Source organism: Sander lucioperca, chromosome 13 (genome assembly GCF_008315115.2).
Source record: "Sander lucioperca isolate FBNREF2018 chromosome 13, SLUC_FBN_1.2, whole genome shotgun sequence".
NCBI lineage: Eukaryota > Metazoa > Chordata > Actinopteri > Perciformes > Percidae > Sander > Sander lucioperca.
Window position 1 is genome coordinate 34,649,843 of NC_050185.1, and position 21,567 is coordinate 34,671,409.

The window sequence follows — 21,567 nt, forward strand, 5'->3', positions numbered from 1 at the left end:
TAACTTATTTTAGAGAATGTGACATGCACCTACAACACCAGAACAAATTCCTTGTATGTGTAAAAAACGTACTTGGCAATAAAGCTTTTCTGATTCTGATTCTGATTCTGATTCTGAAACCGGCTTCCTCGGTGGCCTAGGTAATATCACTCCGCCGCTGCTGTAGCCTATGCTACCAACTAGAGGGAACAAAGTATAACTATTGCAATGTGATGCAAGGGTAGTTTTATTTCTAACATTATTCTATCAACAGACATTTACATCGATAGTCTGGCGTTATAATTTATTTGCCTTGGGTGTACTGTGGAGTGGGTAAGACTGTTTTTAGTAGCAGGCTAGCAGATACTGTTGACTTGCTCTAGCCTAGCACCAGCGAACTCTGCAACTGGAAGGACTGGATGAAAAGTGTTGAAAACGGTCTCCACTGATAAATAACACACTGGCTAACTTGGAAATGAGGTCCTATGTCCAAAATTCTGAACCACCCCTTTAATACTTGGGGTGCATGTAGATGACCTACCATGGTGCCCCATTGCTGGCAAATGAAGAGTTCTTTGTTTGGCTAAAATAAACTTTTGTTAGCGTTGTCCAGTGTAAATGAAAGATGTGCACAGCATCTCTCAGTTTCAAGCTTTCATTCTATGTTTAGATAATTTCTTAAATTCTTCTTAAATGGTCTCCATTGATAAATAACACATTGGATAATTTGGAAATGAGGTCCTATGTCCAAAATTCTGAACCACCCCTTTAAGGCTGAGCCTTAGCAGTGGCCCAGGTTTGACTATCACCCCCGGCCCTCTCCCCTTTCCTGTCTATCTTCAGTTACTATCTAAAAAAGGCAAAAAATGTTGATTTTTCGAGCAACAGCTGTCAGCTGTGAATATCGATAATTGTCTGCAAAAACCTTCACCTCCTCAAAACATGCAAAGGCAGCTTTGTTAAAAATTTTAGATAGAAAAATGCTCTTTCTACAGTTTTTCAATAGTTTGATTTTAACTCCAAAAGTAGGAGTCAAGTTCAGTTAATTTGAAGTCAAGATTTAAAAAATATTCGACAAGCTCCTCCTCTAATTTTGAATTCCCTCCAATGCAATACAATATTCTTTTAAACATATTGTAAAAGCTGCTTAAAAAAAAGCTGCAGTGCACATTATCTGCACAATAAAAGCTCCACAGGCAGCGGATGTGTCTACAACATCACAGAAGTTTCTTCTACTCTCTGAAGACAAAATTCACAGGTCGGTGATGATAACTTGAGGGATAAGGGAGAGAGTCTACATACAAGATTAAACCACTTGTTCAGACATGCCATTCTTGTCAGAAGCATACAATCACTTCCCTGTGTGTACACACTGAGTCTCTGTGTGTGTGTGTTTGACATAATCTCTCATTCTTGAAATACCTCACTGTCACAGTACGGCTGAGAAAACCGAAAACTGGCTATTCCCTTTTCTTCCCTGTAATCCCTCGCTTTCTTCCCCTAGTTTTCACACCAGTGTGTGTGTGTGTGTGTGTGTGTGTTGTCCAACAGCCCCTTATCCTTGAGCGACCCGTACACCCCCCCCCCCAACTCCAAAACACAATCCCATATAAGCATGCAGACTGGAGCAGGAGGATCAGGCCAGCATCTAACAGGTTACAGGGTTAGTCACCCCAGAGTCTAGGGGCAACCCTGTGTGGTGCTGAAGGGTGTGTGTCTGCAAAAACAGGGCTAACTACTGACAAAACTGTGTGTGTGTGTGTGTGTGTGTGTGTGTGTGTGTGTGTGTGTGTGTGTGTTAAATCCTTCTGTCTGCATACTTTCCTATCTGTATGTCCAACTTTGCATCTCATTTTATAGGGCTAGGAAATATGGCAAAAAACACTGGACTGTCTGCATAATGCAAAGACATACTTTAACCGTAATATAGTCAAATCAGCCAGCTGACTTGAATGTAAGGTTTAATATTCAGTCTCCTTTGAGCTTTGTTTTTGGTCTTCATCAACTCCTAAGGGAAATATCTGGCTCCTTAGCTGCTAAATGCTCCACTATGTTCACTAGTTACCTGCTTACTATGTCTGTCTGCCTGTTTGGTGCTGAGCAGGTAGTGTACAGTTAGTTTTTTTTTTCAGCCTTTTCTGCAGAAACAGCTGCTTTTCAAAAATGACTCTTTTAGAGTCCAGTTTGGATTTGAAACTTCTCTGTAACCCCCGCCGGCATTACTTGCTATCTTATGATTATAAATTAACAACCTTGCAATGCTATTATTTCTTCTACCTATACCCTTCCACGCATCATTACTGACACATACAAACGCACACTGATAACAGAGTAGGAGAACAGACAGACATTAATACATTGTACACACACACACACACACTCCTGGATTGTTGCTTTGGAGAACTGAGTCATCTTCATTTCATATTTATGTGGAAAAACATGCACGCACACACACACGCACGCACAGACACACACACACACACACACACACACACACACACACACACACACACACACACACACACAGTCATCTTTGTTATATTTATGTGAAATAAATGATGTAACTATATCTCAAACACACATACAGAAATTGTTCATTGTACAGTGATCCTTGAGAGAAGTGCGTCATCATCATGTTATATTCATGTTGATAAAATCAATTATCTCCCAAAACACAGAAACATCATTTGCACAGTGACCTTTCAGAGATGACTCACCCGTGTTGCTTTTACTGTATAGCAATCAGATCAGATCAGAGCGTGCACGCACACACAGACAGACACAGACACAGACACAGACACACACACACACACACACACACACACACACACACACACACACACACACACACATGAACCAAGTTTCTAGCAGCAATAAAATTAGTTCACTGGGGGGGATTTCTGTTGAACTATTTTCAACAGAAAATGAGAGGATGTTACAAAGCTGCCCACATTGTTAGAATGACAGATGATCTCTTAAAGGTGCAGTGTGGAAACACCAACAGGACTCGACATTAAGGCTTGTCCGTGACAAGTAGATTTTTTTGTAGGGCAAGTGGAAGAGAAATTCACTTGCCCCACTGGACAAGTTAAAACTCAAACAAAATAAAATGCCATGTTACTTCACGTTATGTGCCACTCATTAAGTCTATTTTACAGATTTTATTTTACCGATTTGAAACAAATACATTTTTTCCCCACAATCCGTCGAATTAGCGTCCAACTCAGAATGCTTTGATTGTCCAATCAGGAGTCGGTCCAAGTAATAATCGCCCGCAGTTTAAACATACATTTTTAATAATCTGCCTCAGAAGAACAGTGGTGGAGACTGGAGTGGAGAGTGATGTTTCTTCAGGCTCCGCAGCCCGGCCAAGTGCCAGGGAAAGCACCAAGAACAATTAACCTTACAACAACAGCACCATACGAGTTAAAAAGGGAAAGAACATTTGTGAACAGCTGGAGAGATGAATTCGACTGGGTGCGTTATGAAGGAGTAATGTTCTGCGGCGTCTGCCGGGGGCAACCCAACTTGGCTGACAAGTAAATGACGTTAGCTAGCTAGCATCGGCAGCTGTGTACCTAGCAAGCATTAGCAGCATTTGTATCGGTTAAATGTACGTAGTTAAATATCAGCTAATATTCAACCGTAAAGTAACTACACCTTTTAAAGGATCCTTTGGTAAATCAGCCTCTGCCGGATAGAAAGTGAATTTGTAGAAGAAAAAAAAAAGTTAACACCAACATTTAGTGGCAAAATCCATTGTTATGTCTACAAAATTATTTAAGATGTAGTATAAGTTTAGCTAGCTTGCAAATACTGAGGATAGCCTACCGAAGTTCAACGGTTTGTTCGAATTCTGCATTAGCACACAAAAAAAATTATAAAATGATAAATCTTTAGCCGGACAAGTGACTTTTGTGCATGGACAAGTAACGTAAATGTACCCCCCCTAACCCTAACCCAAGTGCCTCAAAAAGTTAATGTCAAGCCCTGACCACAGTAATGAGTGCTGAGCTCCAAAGATGGAGAGAACATTTTTAAAAATGGAAATCCAGAGAATTTACATTATAAGTAGGAGCTCATGAATGAAAAATGTGGCTTGGAGAGCTACAGTAGATGGAAGTTTAGCCAATTATGGGTTACAGTAAAATCCTAGCGTTTACCACACAGTTGAAGTCACAAGCAAAGTTTTAAAATAATACTTAATATAAGGGCTTGCAAATAGAAGTTACAAATAACCGGTATATTTGAGGTGTAGGGGCAAACTATGGGTCAAAGAAGGTATTTCATTCTGATAATTGTATCACTTCTTCAGAGACTTTGAAAAAAATGCGAATGTGTAGGGAGGATTTGTAGCTGTCTAAGCAGATGTGTGAACTTCATAGTTAAATACGAGCTTTTTAAGGCTGGTACATTGATCTTTTAGGTCAAAGTTTAAGAAAATGAAGGTCTCATCCCCTTCACTCATTGGGTTAAGGGGATTGTTTATCAGTGCCAGTGTGTTTTACAGTGAGCTGCCATTTTGTTCTGCTATTACAGACTGCCTGTTGTCATGGATATGACTCAGACTTATTAACACCACTACTTTAAAGCTCAGTGGGTTACTGCACACACACAAAAACACTACAGTTACACTCACTGCCAAGTGCACAAACAGATACTGAAAGGCACACACACACAATTAAAACTTTAGTTCCCAAGAGTGCAAAATCAAACACACATGACCACACACACTCCTTCATAGATGCTGACAAACACACAAGGGTGCATACACAACACAATGCTTGGCGTGTCACCCTGATTGCCTTCCCCCTAGCCTCTCAAAACTCCCAGTTCCTCTACAAACAGTAAAAAAAAGGAAACACCAAAACTAACTCCCCCCAGGTCCTTTCTTTCAGTCCTGTCCTCAGAAATGTGCAAACAATGTTAAACAAGAGACGAGGTCCGTAATAACATGAGGAAAAGAAATGTAGGGGGCACGGCAGAGAGAGAGAGAGAGAGAGAGAGAGAGAGAGAGAGAGAGAGAGAGAGAGAGAGAGAGAGATATGGGGTACTGTGTTTGTGCCTGTAGCAGGGTTTTGGCAAATAAGGTGTTTTCATTAATATTTTCCACCCAGTTAGTTGGGAGCCAGAGAGGAGTCTGAGACAGACACAGTGACAGGGGCAAGAGACTCCGAAAAAGAGGATAAAACCTGGAGGCAAGAGCAGACAGGAGACACCAAAGATGTGTTTCATGTTTGTGGCACACTTCCACTTCAGCTCTCTATTTGTGTTCTATGACTTCTTTACCCTCCTCACCCTATATTCTAGTAGCCTAACCACCCTAACCTGTACCTGTACTAAGGTTGGAGTTCAATAGCATGTTACAAAATCTGAACCCAGTATCTAAACAGTAGATGAGATCTGAATCCTATTGAATCCCTCACCGAATCCATTTACATTTGAAACAGTACAGGTTTAATTGAATAAACATTGCAACCTGTAACTACAAACTGAAAATGAGAAGCTATTAAATACAACAAATAATCATTACATTGTTCACACTTTGTGCTGTCAAATCTAAATTAAATTCTTCTGTAAGAAGAAACAGTAACTTTCTCAGCATGCTCACTGGCAGAAAAAAAGGAACAGCCAAGTGCATGGTTACTGCACAAGCTGTTCAAGAGAAATTAGATTATCACTTCATGTCTATTTTGGAACCCTTTTTACTTCAATAGTTGAAAAGAAACCAGTGAGAGACTGAAATGCATTAGCACACTCATCGTGTATAGTGCCCATATGAATTTAAATTGACTTCCCACTGCCGAGGGGTTGGGGTGTAAAAAATAAAAAACTGTCATTGTGTGGTGGACTGTCCCTTTAAGAGGGTTGCAGGCACTTCCAGGAAAATCCGGAACATATTACTTCACTTTAATGTCAATATGTACAAGTGAGTGTAATCAGAGTAGGCCTATGGATATCCACCGAGTGCCTACTTTATTGGCCCAACACATTTTTAAAACAAGGATTCTAGGGAAAGAAAATGTCAAGGAATTGGCACTTAATTGTGTAAAGAGTGTATATTTTGGGGCTCCTTGATGTGAACAAGTTTTGGGAAGCAACAGCTTAACAAGCTTTCCACAGTCATCCACTCCTTGAGGCAGGAGAGGAATGTCACCCAACTGAGCCACAATGTTCCCATGTTCCTTTTAGGAGGAAACACTAATACGTCTTTATATAAATGATTACATAACAATGGGCCAGTTTGCAAGACGGGCCGCAGTGTGTATTTATGTGTGTTGGGAAGAGAGGGCGGGTAGCTGGCTCAAACACACATACACATACGCACACTTATTCACAAAGAAGAACACATGAAATGGCAGAAAAAACAAACACAGACAACCAACACACAAAAACACAGACATGGAAACACACTAAACACACACACACACACACACACACACACACACACACACACACACACACAATGAATGGGACAAATCCACTGATGTGAGACGCCTTCATTGTGCTGTTCTATCAACAGAAACTCCTCCCTCATTCAGCTCTCTGTTCTGCAAACACACTGGCTTGTTTAAAGCCCTAACCTGAAGATATTATTGTTAATATTTCTAGGGTAATGGGTTTCTATCTTTCCAACCGCAGTGTGTCAGTTAGACTTAGTAGGCATATGGACAAAAAAAGACAGCTGCATTTAAAATAACTCAAGGGTCTGCCTTGGCGGAGATGTGCCGTTGTAGGTACCAGCGAGAAGATGAACTATGTCCTTAGTACACGTCCTTAGTCAGCCCTCAAAGTGTCCAATAAGCTAAACTTTATTGGTTTAACCTACAGGTGTTTTCTGATGGCTGATGTTAAATGTTTTGCTGCCACAGAGGACATAATGTATTAACGTACTGACTTCTTTAGCACATAAATTAACCAGACAGTTATCTACAAAGTGGCAAAGAATTACAATGTCACAGTGTTAAAATATTTTAGTGCTCCCAAAGAACCACTTACAAGAGCTTGACAGGATAATGTGTGAGTGATATGACTTAAACCAGTTTGAATGATTATTTGGTTTTTATTGACTTATTATGTTTATCATTTGATTATGATTTACAAAAGATACTACATGAGGTACATTTTTACCCTTCTTATATTTTTTTAGCCAAAAACAGGCTTGTCAAAGTAGAGGTTGTCTTATGATCAATGTCATTTTATATTTGAGCTTAAAATAGAGATGCCTTTATGGAGTCTTCCATCATTCCCCACCAATGAAACTGCAGGCCTGTTACATATTAAACATTTTACAGCTGGACATTTAAAAAAAAAGAAACCACATGTTTGACTGTCACATTTTATTTGGGTCCTGCATTAAAGTCCCAAGTTCAATGTGAGAATGATAGAAAACAACAAGATTGCTGTGTCACATTTTGACAGCTTTAGCTGCCCTTTGTTCACTCTGAGATTACGGCCAGGATTTTAAAATGTGACTCCTCATTCAGATCCAGTAAAACGCTGCAGAAAAAGTCTGGACTGCGGAGCAAATAAAAGGTCTTGTGGAAAAAACATGTTGAGAGGCTTTCAGTTTGATAACACTGCCTAGCCTCTGTTCTTCTCTCTGCGTGTGTGTGTGTGTGTGTGTGTGTGTGTGTGTGTGTGTGTGTGTGTGTTTATTATCGTAGTGTTTATGAATATGAGATGTGAGTGCTTATGCAAGTTTCACTGAAAGCGAAATATATCTGCAGTGTGGGTCGTGTGTGTGTGTGTGTGTGTGTGTGTGTGTGTGTGTGTGTGTGTGTGTGTGTGTGTGTGTGTGTGTGTGTGTGTGTGTGTGTGTAAAAGCAAGCTCTATTTTGTTTTTGAGGGGTTTGGCCCTCATGACATGCATGAGGCAAATCGTGCGACCGTATGTGTGTGCGTCTGTGCTGTTGTAAGACAGATCAGAGTAAGCATGTGGGAGTTGTTTTAAAAAAAACTCCCTCAAAAGATAAGAGACCAGAGAGAAAGGGAAAAGACGTAGGGGGCAACTGAGCGAGTGAGAAAAAAAAAAGAAAGAAATGTATTAGGCAGTGAAATAAGGTAGATATGAAAAGGGCAAAAGAGAGACAGTAAAAGGAAATAAAAAAAGAGAGGTCACACAGAGAGAAGGTGGTAATTTTGTTTTGGATGTCATGTAAGTAATAATCTTTACATACTGTGTGTGTGTGTGTGTGTGTGTGTGTGTGTGTGTGTGTGTGTGTGTGTGTGTGTAAATTGCTTTTCACCTGCTATGCTGTGGAATAAGGATGAGTCACTTTTTCCAATGCAATCTACTATAGTGTGTGCATGAAAGATGTGTTTATGTGTATATAAACACACAACACTAAGCCCTTCCTACACCGACTTGATAGCAAGGATTACATTTCTATACAAGGCTTCAATACACACAAGCACACACGCACACACACAGCCAGAGCTGTGTTGTCATTACTTCAAAATCCATCAATGACACATTTTACAGTTGTGACCTTCTCAGTATGTAATAGGGTTGAGGTCCGATAGCATTTGATCAAATCCAGCACTGAATCAGCTTATTGAAACGACTTAAGTTCAACTTTCAACATTTGTAAATAATTTAAGTTAAAGTGCTCATATTATGCTCATTTTCAGGTTCATAATAACACAATGTATTTATAGGTTATATCAGAATAGGTTTGCATAGTTTAATTTTCAAAAAACACCATATTTTTGTTGTACTGCACATTGCTGCAGCTCCTCTTTTCACCCTGTGTGTTGAGCTCTCTGTTTTAGCTACAGAGTGAGGCATCACACTTCTGTTCCATCTTTGTTGGGAGTCGCACATACAGGATAGCTAGGTAAGGACTACTAGCCAGTCAGAAGCAGAGTATGAGGGCGTGCCACGCTTGCAGCTAGGCGAGAATTATAACGTGTTACAAAGTGATGCACGTTCTTCACGGAAGTAAAGGCTGGACTACAATAGAGCTGTTTGGAGCAGTTTGTGAACAGTGTTTTCTGTTGGAGATGGTAACTCCCTTTGGGGTGGACTTTGGGCTTTTTCATTTAGTAAACCTATTACATGCACAAAAAAAGATATATAACACAATAAAGGGGAAAAGCCAAAAAGCATAATATGATCACTTTAAACATACCAGGATTGACCTAAGATCTGTAACCAGCTTTGTTAGCTGAAGAGCCAGAAAGTTCAGATTTGATAACGTAACCAGTGGCAACCTGTGGCTACAACCTGAAAGTGAAACCAGGAGCAGAAGGTATGAAATGTTGAATTTGAATATATGAATTTGACAAAATGAAGTAACAGATGTAGCCTATCTTTGTATATCTTATTTTTCATGAGTTACTTGTTCCAAATACTCAAGGTCCTGATTCAGAACTACAGTATTAAGATGGTATAATATTGAAATATTGATAGATGCATAGAAGTTTAACTGGGAGACTGCAAATATTAAAAATGACAAAACCAGCTTGTTGTTGCAACACCAGACTCAACCATTCGTTGTTCTTGTTGAACTGCAAAAAAAATTCACAAGTTGCGACAGTTAGGTTTTGTTGCAGAGTGGTGCTTCTTTCTCCAACAAATTGATCTTTGGCCAAGTACAGATATCGGCTTGTAAAGAGCACATTAACCTGACAACAAGCCAAAAGATTTTGGCAAGTTACTTAGAACATTAACATTAACTAGCCACAGCTGATACAATCCGCTGGCGGCTGCGTTTCTCATTATCATTTAACCCACAAAAGGTTGGCTTTGGCTAAAAATGAGAAGCCTGAAGCCTGGTGGTCTGGTGGATTAGATGCATGCCATGTCCCCAGTTTCATACTCGCAGAGACCTTTGTTCCATGTTGTTTCTCTTTCTCTCACTCTCTTTCCATGTTTCATGTCTGTATATCCACTTTCAGTACCAAATAAGGGCAAAATGTCAAGAAAAATAGAAGCCCACTACCAACATTTTTGATGAGATTCAATAGAATGTTCAATAAGAAATGTGTTAGCTATCCTAATCTGGGTATTTTAACAACCTGGATCTGAATCCAAAAGAGAACTAGCTATCAGAGCTCAATCCTATTATGCAATGATGTAGGTTGTGTTATGGTCACAATCCTTTTGCACTCTTATTATTTGCACACTTTTATTTTTATGTTCTGCTGCAGGCTGCTATCTGCTCTAGCAATGACCCAATTTCCCCACAGGGTTGATTTAATCTAATCAAATCTGTGATGTATAATATCACTATCTACTATTTCGGAGGAACAGCCAGAAAACTCTCCTAACTCCCTCCTTCTCCCTGTCAAAGCCCAGTGTGCTGCCCTGAATGCAGACAATCGGATAAGAAAAAAAAAAAAAACGGGTATAAGTACAGAATGAAGAATCGTCTCTCCCCTGACGCCTTTAACGGCGCCACAACACACACACACACACACACACACACACAGCAAGTGAAAATGATGGGAGCAGACAGTCAAGTGTTTTCAATTCTGTGAAACATATACAGGTCATGAATATTAACACAAACCAGTTGGTGGCTGAGAGAGAGAGAGAGAGAGAGAGAGAGAGAGAGAGAGAGAGAGAGAGAGATATGTGGTTTTGCTGTCATGTTGTCAAGCAAGAAACAAGAAAGTGTGTGTGTGTGTGTGTGTGAGAGAGAGAGAGAGAGAGAGAGAGAGAGAGAGAGAGAGAGAGAGTTTCTGGGAAAGAGTATACAACCAATTAGCTGCAATAAACTGTCCTGAACTGGTTCATTGTCAACACTCTTAACAAGTGGAAGAAAAACACTGAAGAGGGAAAGACAGAGACAAAGGGTCATGAGCTCTGCATTTTAACACCACAGTGCTAATCAGCAGATGAATAACCTCTAGGCTTGACTTTCCACACCACTCACACAAACTGACAAGCAGTGTTGGGCAAGTTACTTTTAAAAGGTAATTAGTTACAGTTACTAGTTACTTCTTCCAAAAAGTAACTAAATTAGTTACTCAGTTACAAATTATGAAAGTAACTAGTTATTTCATAAAGTAACTATTGCGTTACTTTCAAATAAATTTTTAAATGCTCAAATGTGACCCCACCTCCACCCCTCTTTAACGGAACTTAAAATACATGTGCATGTTCAATTATTTATGATAAATCTGAATATTATAATGAAATGGAATAAAGTTAATACAATACATTATTAACAGAAACAATGTACACAAATCTAAACTATTTCAATGTTGCTGTGGGACAAAGTGAGACTAGCCTCCAATCAAATGCCATGTATGTAGATATTATGTTTATATAGTGGATCGATACAAATAACACAACACCTCAACAGGCCACAACTGGGCAAAATTAAATTATGCTTGTTAAGCACTATACCAAAAATAAATAACAAATATATACACTCTTTGTAGTGCAAATAACGTAAGTGGCCTGATGTTTATACTTGTGCGCTGGTGTGTGCGTCGAGCTGGCATGTGTGTGTGTGCGTGTGGGGGGAGTAGGTGATAGAACAAGGGAGAAGTGAGATAGTGAGCTATGGAGCGAGTAGCGACTCTAGAGTCATATAGTAAGAGAAACAAAGTGTCTCCCCTGTGTTTTCTGACCAAGATGGAAAATCTGTAGCAGGAAAAGTTAACCATCTCCTTGATTTCATAACGCCATACCTGTCTCTCTCTCGTTGACTGACTCGCTTGTGTTGTTCGCTGTGTGTCTGACTATGCATGCTTTCTAACACCTGCCCAACTCTACCTCTGATTGGCTTACCATGACATTTTACTCAACCTAAGCCAATCGTCAGCATTTATGCGCTTGTGTCGTGCACTGCCCACTAACCAAGGAAGAACAGTAAAAAAAAAGGTCTTTGCCTCTCGGCTCAGACTCAGAGATCTAGTTGGTTGTTATTCCCATCACTGCTGACAAGTGTGCACATTGAAGTACACAAAGATATAGACACACAAACAGTCTGTCTATAAACGCTATTAGGCAGCTTGTCTATGAGAACGTGAGAGGGTCCATTTACTTTTGTGTACCTTTGGTTTGTTGATGTTTTTCCTGTATTCTTCTACAGCACTCAATGATATTTTTTACTAAAACTAGTGCAGTGCCCGTTGAAAATGTGCCTGTTTGGAACAGGCTGATTGCTTGGCCTGTGGTATTGCTGCTTGTAGAATTCATCAAAACCAAATTGTACCCCAAAATTACTTACAGAATGACCCCAAACCACTTAATGTGCAACTCCACTGTACCTACTACTGACTTACAGTAGGCTACGTTTATCAGAGGAAGACATTGTACTACTATATTTACCTGACAGAGAACGCTGCAGATTCAGAATGTAATCACAAAATATCACAATGACAATGTGGAGTAACCAGACATTAGCCTCATGGACTCATGGCAGTGTGCTACCCACCCGGCCTGTTATGAGAGCTAATCAGCACATATCTGCGTTAATCAACCACCAGAACCGGACTCTGTGTGTGTGCGCGCACGCAGAGAGAGAGAGAGAGAGAGAGAGAGAGAGAGAGAGAGAGAGAGAGAGAGAGAGAGAGAGAGAGAGAGAGAGACGTGTTGTGTCATATGATCGTTAACGAATTTAACACTTCAGCAGAGGTGTTCATTTCCATACAGGTTTAGTGGCTTGACGGTGAAGTATGGATTTGATGTGCGGGGTATTTTGGCGACGGTAATGTTATTAAAAAGCTCCACTGCTCTCTGTCTCTGGTCCTCAGTGTGGGGAGTGGCCAGCGGCTAGAGCGGCAAAAGCCAATGTGTGCTTCTTTTACCGATATATATTTAGCGATATATTTTGCATTTCTAATCCAAACAATGTCAAACTTGGCACTGCACTTACTCATGCCCGTACCAAGACACCTGTCAAGTTTGAAACCCATCGGACTAACGGTTCTAGAGATATGCGCATAACACACAGACAGACAGACAGACAGACGTTCGGGTAATTTATAGATAGATGTACAGTTTGGGGGAACCCCTTTTCTGTTTTAGCAAGACAATTCCCCTGTGCACTAAGGCAGGTCCGTAAAGAAATGGCTTTCCCAGTTTGATATGGAAGAGCATGACTGGCCTGCACAGAGCCCTGAAATCAACCTCATAGAAAACCTGTGGGATGAACCGAAACGCCAACTCTAAGCAAGGCACTTATCGCCATCATCAGTATGCAACCTCACTGATGCTCTTGTGGCTTAATGTTTTCAAAATCGTGTAGAAAGGCTTCCCAGGAGAGTAGAGTGCTTTTGGAATGAAATGTTCAGCTATTGCATATGGATGTAGTGTCTTTTGGCTTGTTTACAAATACTGTATGTTTTGGTTCAGGAGTGATGTCTCCCTCTTTTTGCCCTTTTTTTTTAAACCTGTGAACAGCATTATCACCGCAAGATGGCCAGTGTTGTGTATGAACACATACATTGAATGTGCTCGTGTTTTTGGTTAACATTTTTAAATTCAAAATTTCAAAAATTGTGAACTGTGAACTAGTTTATTTTAATCGGTGTGAACTGGACTTTGCTCTTGTGAAGTGTGAACTTGCACAGCGCTGAGGATGGCAACAACCTTCTACCAAATTCCAATTCTGCCAATCTGACACGAGCCCATCTTGAACCTGACCCGAGCCACTCTCGTCTGTTAGCTGATGCTAACTAATCCAATGATAGACAAACTCTAAAGAGCATGATGAGGAGAGAAGTGAGGACATTTCAAGAAATATGGAGCGGGAGAGAGGGAGAGAGAGAGAGAGAGAGAGAGAGAGAGAGAGAGAGAGAGAGAGAGAGGGATGATTCAAACAGACAGAAAGTGAGAGCACTTACTCCCACCTCTCTTCATGTCTGCTCTTCTATCTCCCAGAAACAAGAGTTAATAGACCAACTTTCTGCCTGTGCTCCTCCAGCAGCCCGATACTGAGAGCTGCTTCACTGCAGAGCCTCCAGCTACTCTGCCGGCAATTTGTCTTTTTGCCAACGCAAGGGTTTTCCCCCCTGCCACTTTTTCCCCCTTTTGCTAAATCAACATTTCTCAAGCAAATACAGCCCAAACCTGCATCTGGTATATTCTAGGTGCTAAGTGTAGCACTTTTTAACATCAGTAAATCATTAGCATATTCATTTTGATTAGTCTCATTACCAAAAACAAACAATGCCCATGCCAAAATGTATAGTAGCCTCTACTGACCCTTACATTGTGTGCCACTGAGGCAAATGTCACAGAAAATCAGGAACAGAAAGTAGTGCTCATTTTCTTTAAAATAAATTAGTTATATTACCAGTTAATTAGTTAGTTAGTTACAGCACGGTTGTATTGAATTAGCCTGAATCCTTCCTTAAATAGCTCGTTAGCTACCTCACTACATTCCCTAAACGTAGCTCAGATTGATACAGCTATACAAGAAATAAGTTGACTTAAATCAATATATTTCTTTGATCAATTAAGAAAATGTTGACTGCTCCTATTCACCCCTGCCTTGTCGACAGAAAGTGACTTGGAATGGATATATCCCTCGCTACTTCATTGGTGTAGGCGAAACAAAAATAAAAAATATATAACCGCCCCTTCCCAACCAGAAATCAGCAATCATGAACACAATGTCAAGCTGAGTGAAACTAAATGGTCATTTCATCACAATACTGCTGTGCTATCCCACTGATGAACAATCACAGGTCACAAAATAAATCTGTTAAAAAACATTGTGGCTTTTATTAGTCATTTAATTTAATGCCCTCTATTTTAATGTGCGTTCCTCATTACCCTCTTCCCCTGTTAATTACCTAAGAGACCACAGTGTAGTCGCAGCCAGATGTGTGAAAGGCTGACTAGTTGCAGTTTGGTTTTTGTACCTCACGTCTTTCTTTGCAGCTGGCACACACACACACACACACACACACACACACACACACACACACACCTGGCCTGCAGTTAAAAGATAAGAGGGGGGGTTGATGAAACTGTCAGATAAATGTGGGATGCGTATGGCTACAGTTTGAAGGTTGGTTGGAGGAAGTACTAAAGCAGAAATCAATCGAAAAAGACAAACATTTTGCCAATCTCAGCATAATACTTTCCTTTATAAAACAGATATTTGTGACTGGAAATAAGAAATTCAAATTCATTCCCCAACAACTAATAGCTGTGTTGGTGACATGAAGGCTGAAAACTCTCCCGTAATAACTCCTGAGCAGTGTTAGTTACTTCACGTTTTTTTTTTATGATCATATTACATTTTCCTGTAACAGTATAAAGGACTAGCCTGGTCCTACTAGACTCTCATACATTTCATTTGTACAGAGAGTCTGGCCTCTCTCCATTGACAAGTGTTAACTTCCTTGAAGGCGGGTACTCTGTTGAAGTTTAAAACTATTGGATCTGCCCAGAGCCACTCTGGATCTGCCATAACCAATCGCTAACGTTTGCTTGTGACGTATGTCATGCGCATGTGCAACAAGAGGGGAGACCGTCAAAGCTTATATTTAGCATTAGCATCACTAGCGTTAGCCTTAGCCAACTCCTTCAACACTAACGGAGCTAGCTGGAAAATCAAACTGTTCCCTAACCCCATGGGGAGGAGAGCCACAACATCATTGCCGCCAACACAACTCAGCAAAGACTGTTCTTGCTCAGGCTTTAACTTCTGGATATTCGGCAGCGTTGCCACACCGGACCGAATGGCTTCGCTCGCATCTTTCTCCGCCGCAACTCTAGCACATGGCCTCAACGTCATCGTTCTCAGCCACTCCCTCTGTTCGCTGATTGGACTGCCAAAAATTTGGCTGGAGAAAACCCAAGACTACACTGCAAACCCAGACGTAGTACTGAAGGGAAATGACATAGTATGTAAGAGGGTGGAGCCAGGCTAATAAAGGACAGCATTGCTCTTCCAATTTCAGTAATCTAATCACAGTTAGCGCACGTAAAGATAAATCGGGTTGGTATTACAATTACATTCACAAACATCTTTAACCTTATTATTGTCATACTATAGACTACATTCAAAAGTTCCCTTTGCTTTATCCTGCAAGATTAAGTTGCGTCAGAAATTATGGTTTAGAAATAAATAGGATGCACATATTTGGACATTTTCATATGTTTTGGCTGAGATATTACACCAAACTTCTGGTACTGGGATTAAATATCAGAGGTTTCCTAAAACCTGCAATACTGTGTTAATTTATGATTTTCTCTGTGTCCATTTCCAATTACAAGATGCTAGTTAGTTTTGTCATTGCTTTTATAATGCATGAAGAATATATATATATATATATATATATATATATATATATATATATATTTTAAGACCGTCCAGCGCCCATGTCATTTAAATAGCAAATGCACCTGCGCCCATCTTTGCACCCATAGGCGTGCTGGTCTTACAGCGAGGTGTGTTCAGGTGAATTCTTGGCGTATTGCTATCTTGAGGCAGCGGTAAGTGATCGCGCCATTAACCAACAAAAACCTGGTCTAAAGTCAATAGCGCAGAATGTCATTGTTATTTTAACAGCGCATTAGTAAAATGCGCCTAGGCTTATGCACAGCGCACGCACACTATGCTTGTTACACACACACACACACACACACACACACACACACACACACACACAGGGAAGCGCAGCAGCACACACACGCAAAAGAGTACAAATAAAAATATTACGGTGCAAATCCGCCATCATAATAGCAATGCACCAAGGTACAAACGTGCCTGGCTTAAAGGGATTGGGAGATGACACTCTGATTGGTTTATTGCATGTTAGGCCCAAAACACACCTATGAATTAATGAAGACACTAAGTACCTTTTGAACCATGCACCCGGCGCACGGACCCTTTTTCCGCCGTCAAACTAGCAAAAGTGGATTCATACACGCCCTAAACTCACCTGCGCCATGTGCTTCACGCTTATATGGTTAAAATAGGGCCCAATGTATTTTATCGTTAAACACACTGCACACTGGCAGAGAGAGGGATTTCTAAACTGTACTTTCTGTCCTCGAAGACTCATAAAAAGACAGCTCATACCTTAGGAACGGTATGACAGAACATTTGAGTGGTTTTGAAACCGTGACTTTTTCAAACCGCGGTATACCTTGAAACCAGTAACCGGCCCATGCCTACTCAGTGTTATAAAATATTAGCAGGTTTCTAGGTTTGGTACAACACACGTTTGTCTTTCCACCTACTGTGAGGGTTTGAGAACACTATGTTACAGCTGAAAGGAAAGTCATTTCAATAGACTGCTTTGCTGAACAGTCCAATAATTGGTTTGGATTCTGAGAAAAACTCAATGCTCCCGAGAGAAAAAAAAAGCATCAACCCGACCAAAGTGAGGAAAGATGAGAAACGATCTGCTAATAATCTGCAGAAGCTTTGATTCTTTTGATGCCTTCGACTGTTGTGATTCTTCTCCTGTGATGCTTCAAATTTCAAGGAAGCTGATCCAAATCTGAAACACAGGTGGCCACAGCTGAACGCATTTTAGTAGTATGAATATTAACACATCACTCATTATTTTTGTCCTTTTTTTTGCTCTTCCTTTTCTTCCTGTGACTGTAAAACTAATTTCCTCTGGAGGGACAGTAGAAATAACTTTTGCTGTTGTTTTTTTTCTGAATTTAATCACTCAACTCTCGTTTTAGTCATGTTCCATGTTTTTACAACACATTCTCAATTCCATCTCGTCAAAAAGCGGTGCTTGGTCAGGTGCCTTTGGCGTTCGTTATTGACGCAAAAAGTCTCCTTTAGCCTTATATTTAGAAGCCCTTGGTCATGACTCTTGGCGTCACTTTTTGATGCCCTGGGTCAGGACATACGTTTAACTGACATGCGGCACAAGAACGGGACAGTCAGGTTTAGGAAAAGATGGTAGGTGGGGTTACAAAATGTACGTTTCAGTGACACGCGGGACATGAACCCCGGTCTTTTGAGTGAAAGTCCTGTGTTGTTTCCACCACTCTAACCAACCTCCTTATGCGGATTTTCGGTCTTTCATACTACTCGCTACCGTTGTCGCTCTTGATACAACGTCATCTTACAGCGCCACGTTCAAGCTGCTGCTCTGCCCGGTGCGTTCCATACAGACGCTAAAGGGTGATTTGTGCGTCGGTATCTGACGCTGAGAGCCAAGTCAAGGTCAAGGTAACTTTATTAATACCCGAAGGTAGATTTGGTTTACAGTGGGTGTTGAGTGGGTCAGCCTCCTTTTACACACACACACACACACACACACACACACAATCAGCAGCAGACTGTAGGATGTAACGTGACAAAGAGACAACAATGGTCATTACTAATGAAATACAATAAATTAATAGTTCCACAGACCAAATAAAGAAATAAAAATAAATAGGGCAGCGGGCCTGTATTGCTACTACTTATTTAATATACGTATAGCCACTGACCAAGCATCAGTATTTTACGAGTTGGGAGTGAGAACGGGTTGGTTTTTACTTGAATTTGTACATGGAAACCTGTAATATACTTTCTGAGACAGTTGTTTCTCATTTATTCAAGGGTTACAAAATTCCTAGCTGTGTTTACAACAAAACGTTTCTCTTTATATCCTGAAAACATTGTTCTACATGAGCATAGCCCAGTGTCAGCTTTATTACCAGAGACAATGTGGGAAACCCCTGTGGGCTTTGAAACCGAGACAAGGGGTTGAAGCAATGAAGCCTTGGGCAGTGCACACGGACACACCATAGTCATGTCCAAACACACATACTACACATGTACACATCAAGAGTGAGGGGCTACCCAAGCCCTGTCTCCATACATCTCAGACACGCACACACAGACTTCCACCCTCTTCCTGCATTCCTCTCCTGTCTGACACACTTCCAGTAAGCCCACCAGCACTTCAAAAGCAGCCCACCACCACCAGCCCTCCAGACGACAGCGCCTGCTAAAAATATGCACAACCCTGTCGCACACAAAGACACAAACACCACCTTCTTATTGGAAACTAAGAGAAAAACAGGCCACAGGTGCGGCCAAATGCTTGGCTGGTTTTGGTACGTTTCTCAACTCTACCAACTACTTGTTTGTTTGTAAAAGTAGTTAAAGTGCCAGGTGAAGAAAATATTCAGAAACTATTCGATTTGATTAGTTTTTCCACCAAATATACCAAACATTACCTAGTTCCACCTTCTAAACTGAAAATTGTATCACTTTTCTTTGTCTTATGGGATTGTAAACTACATATCTTGTGTCTTAAACCTTTGGTGTGACAAAACAAGCTATCTGAAGATGTCACATGGGGCTTTATTTTTAAATTGTGATTGGCATGTTTCACTATTTTTTTTATATTTTAAAAAGCAAATGTTTAACCCAGCCCTGGTAAAAGTTGTGTTTAAAAAGTTTAAAGAAAAACTAATCATTAAATGATTATTCCTTAACAAGAAAACAATAACAACGATGCAGACAAGACAGAATACGATGCCACTACTTAATTCTTACCTTTTTTTCTCCAGGAAATTTGGGGATTTTCTTATTGCAGTGGAAAATCCATGAATTCTATGTGCTTTTGGTTGAGCCTTAAAAATCGTCCTCGCCTACCGCTGGCCGTTTTTGTGATGAGCTTTGTTTCAATTTCGTCTTTGCGTTAGCAGGGCACATCGCCTTAAGTCTGTTCCTTAGAGGTACATTCCCACTTGCTTTATATTTTTGCCTGAAAGCTTCGAGTTAACGACATTCACAACAGCAGATAGGCAACACAAGGGGAGGACAGGAGAGACAAATGACTACTGTTATTTGATATTTGAAGAGATGGCAAAGCTTTGTTATGTGTTCATCTCTCTCTTTCCCTCTCTTTGTCATTCCCAGCAGATCTACAGTCGTTGTACCGCTCCACTCAACCGCCTCATCTACCTGTTTGTTTACTTATTCCCTCAGTTCCTCACCCATCAGCATCCCTCCTCCCCGCAGTGTCTCTATCCCTCCATTTTGCCTATTCTTCTGTCCCTCATTTAATTCCCTTGTAGTCTCTCTCCCTCAATCTCTCCATTACTTCCTCATTTCCCTCTGTTTTTGTTTATGCTTGTTGCAGTGAAACAAGAGAGTGAGACAGTGAGTGAGTCAGAAGGTCATCTTTAACACTGACTACTGTTAGATAAGAGTGAAAAGAGAGAAAAGGCAGTTAGTTCATATCAGTGCAAGTTTTCAGAGCTTTTCCCTGCTTGAAATTAGGTATTTTGGGGGATGTGATGACATCAAATTGCTGCAATTTGTGCAATCGTTTGGCCAAAGTAAACCAAGACCTTTAAATGACCTCCAAATACGTATTGGAACAAGTCAATGAATAATAAAAATGCAATCCTTTACATAAGAGCCTATACACCAACCCCCAGTTACCATCTTTACTATATGAGGATATATTTGTAGTGGTTGACTGTTTTTTGGATTTAGGTAATCCCTTTTTACATATTTACATTTTTTCCTACCGCTACCCTAGAGTAGCTTTAATTGTGGGTTGATCTTTTGAGAATAAGTTGTGATCAGGAAAGTATCAAGCTGTATCATGCAACAGAGTTGCCACTTTCATCACAGATGTTCCTTTTTAGCCTAACAGGAGCGAGGATTCCATTTTTCCAAAACCAAAATTCAAAAGACATATGCTGCACATTCTTCTGCTTAACAAGTAACCAAATTCTGGTGCTGGCGCCTGCTGCTTTTCTTTTTGTTTCACTGTGCCAAATCCAAAGATTAGCTGGTTATTAAGACTGAAATGTGTAGGCTTGTCTGTCACTTTCGACTAAAGGAAAAACACCTGCAGGAAAACCCTGAATGCATTTGAACAATATTTATCAGAAAAAACATTGACAAACCTTCCTTTATGCTGTACAGTATGTCCACTGTCAACATTCAAATCAGCTGTTTGTTGGAGAGATTTCTGCAGAGTTCACTTTCTCTCCTGAAGTATTTGCCACTTAGATGAATGGCAAGGAAGTCATATTATTAGATAGAGAAAATGTCTTATTCGTCCATCAATCTCCATCTATCCATCAGTCTGGTTATCTACAGTACCTTTTTCTATCTATTCATCTATCCATCTAAATCCGAGGAGGAGATTTTATGTGAGGCCTGGGCCTCTGGGCTCCGCTGGGAGACAAAGTAGCAGAAAACTGTGTTTACTCTTCTGGAGGCGGATAGGTTTAAGTGGCCAGCGAGGGTACACCAGCCTGCCTTATGTGACCGTTAAAGTCAATGGCCTCGTCCTGGCAACCAGGCTGAGGTGGCTGGTGGTGGGGTGTGCGAGAGACAGGGAGGTTGGACAGTAACATGAGAAACTGGTACTGATAACAAGGTGGCTCATGCACAAACCCCTATCAACCCTGCTGAAGTGTATTTGAGCAAGGCACCCAGAGAGGGGAAAAAAAGGAAGGAGATACAAAGGAAAGTGTCTGTTGCAGGTTTACTCATTAAATGTAACAGGGTTAGTCAAATTGAGCGTAGGCACGCACGCACGCACACACACACACACACACACACACACACACACACACACACAAGATCAGTGAAAGAGAGAAGGGGAACTCCACCATCTTTCTACTATCTTACCCTGTGTCTTACTATCTGCTTCTCTCTCTCTCTCTCTCTCTCTCTCTCTCTC

The 21,567-nt window shown here is 40.6% G+C and overlaps 1 protein-coding gene and 1 long non-coding RNA gene across 2 annotated transcripts in view; one reads left to right on the plus strand and one right to left on the minus strand.

Moving 5' to 3' along the window:
* Positions 1 to 21,567, minus strand: part of jade2 (jade family PHD finger 2) — a 160,556-nt gene that overhangs the window by 95,082 nt on the left and 43,907 nt on the right. The window lies entirely within an intron of this gene.
* On the plus strand, positions 394 to 17,071 carry LOC116056088. Its single transcript, XR_004106484.2, has 3 exons — positions 394 to 405; positions 10,776 to 10,782; positions 16,921 to 17,071. It is a non-coding gene; the product is annotated as an uncharacterized LOC116056088 (long non-coding RNA).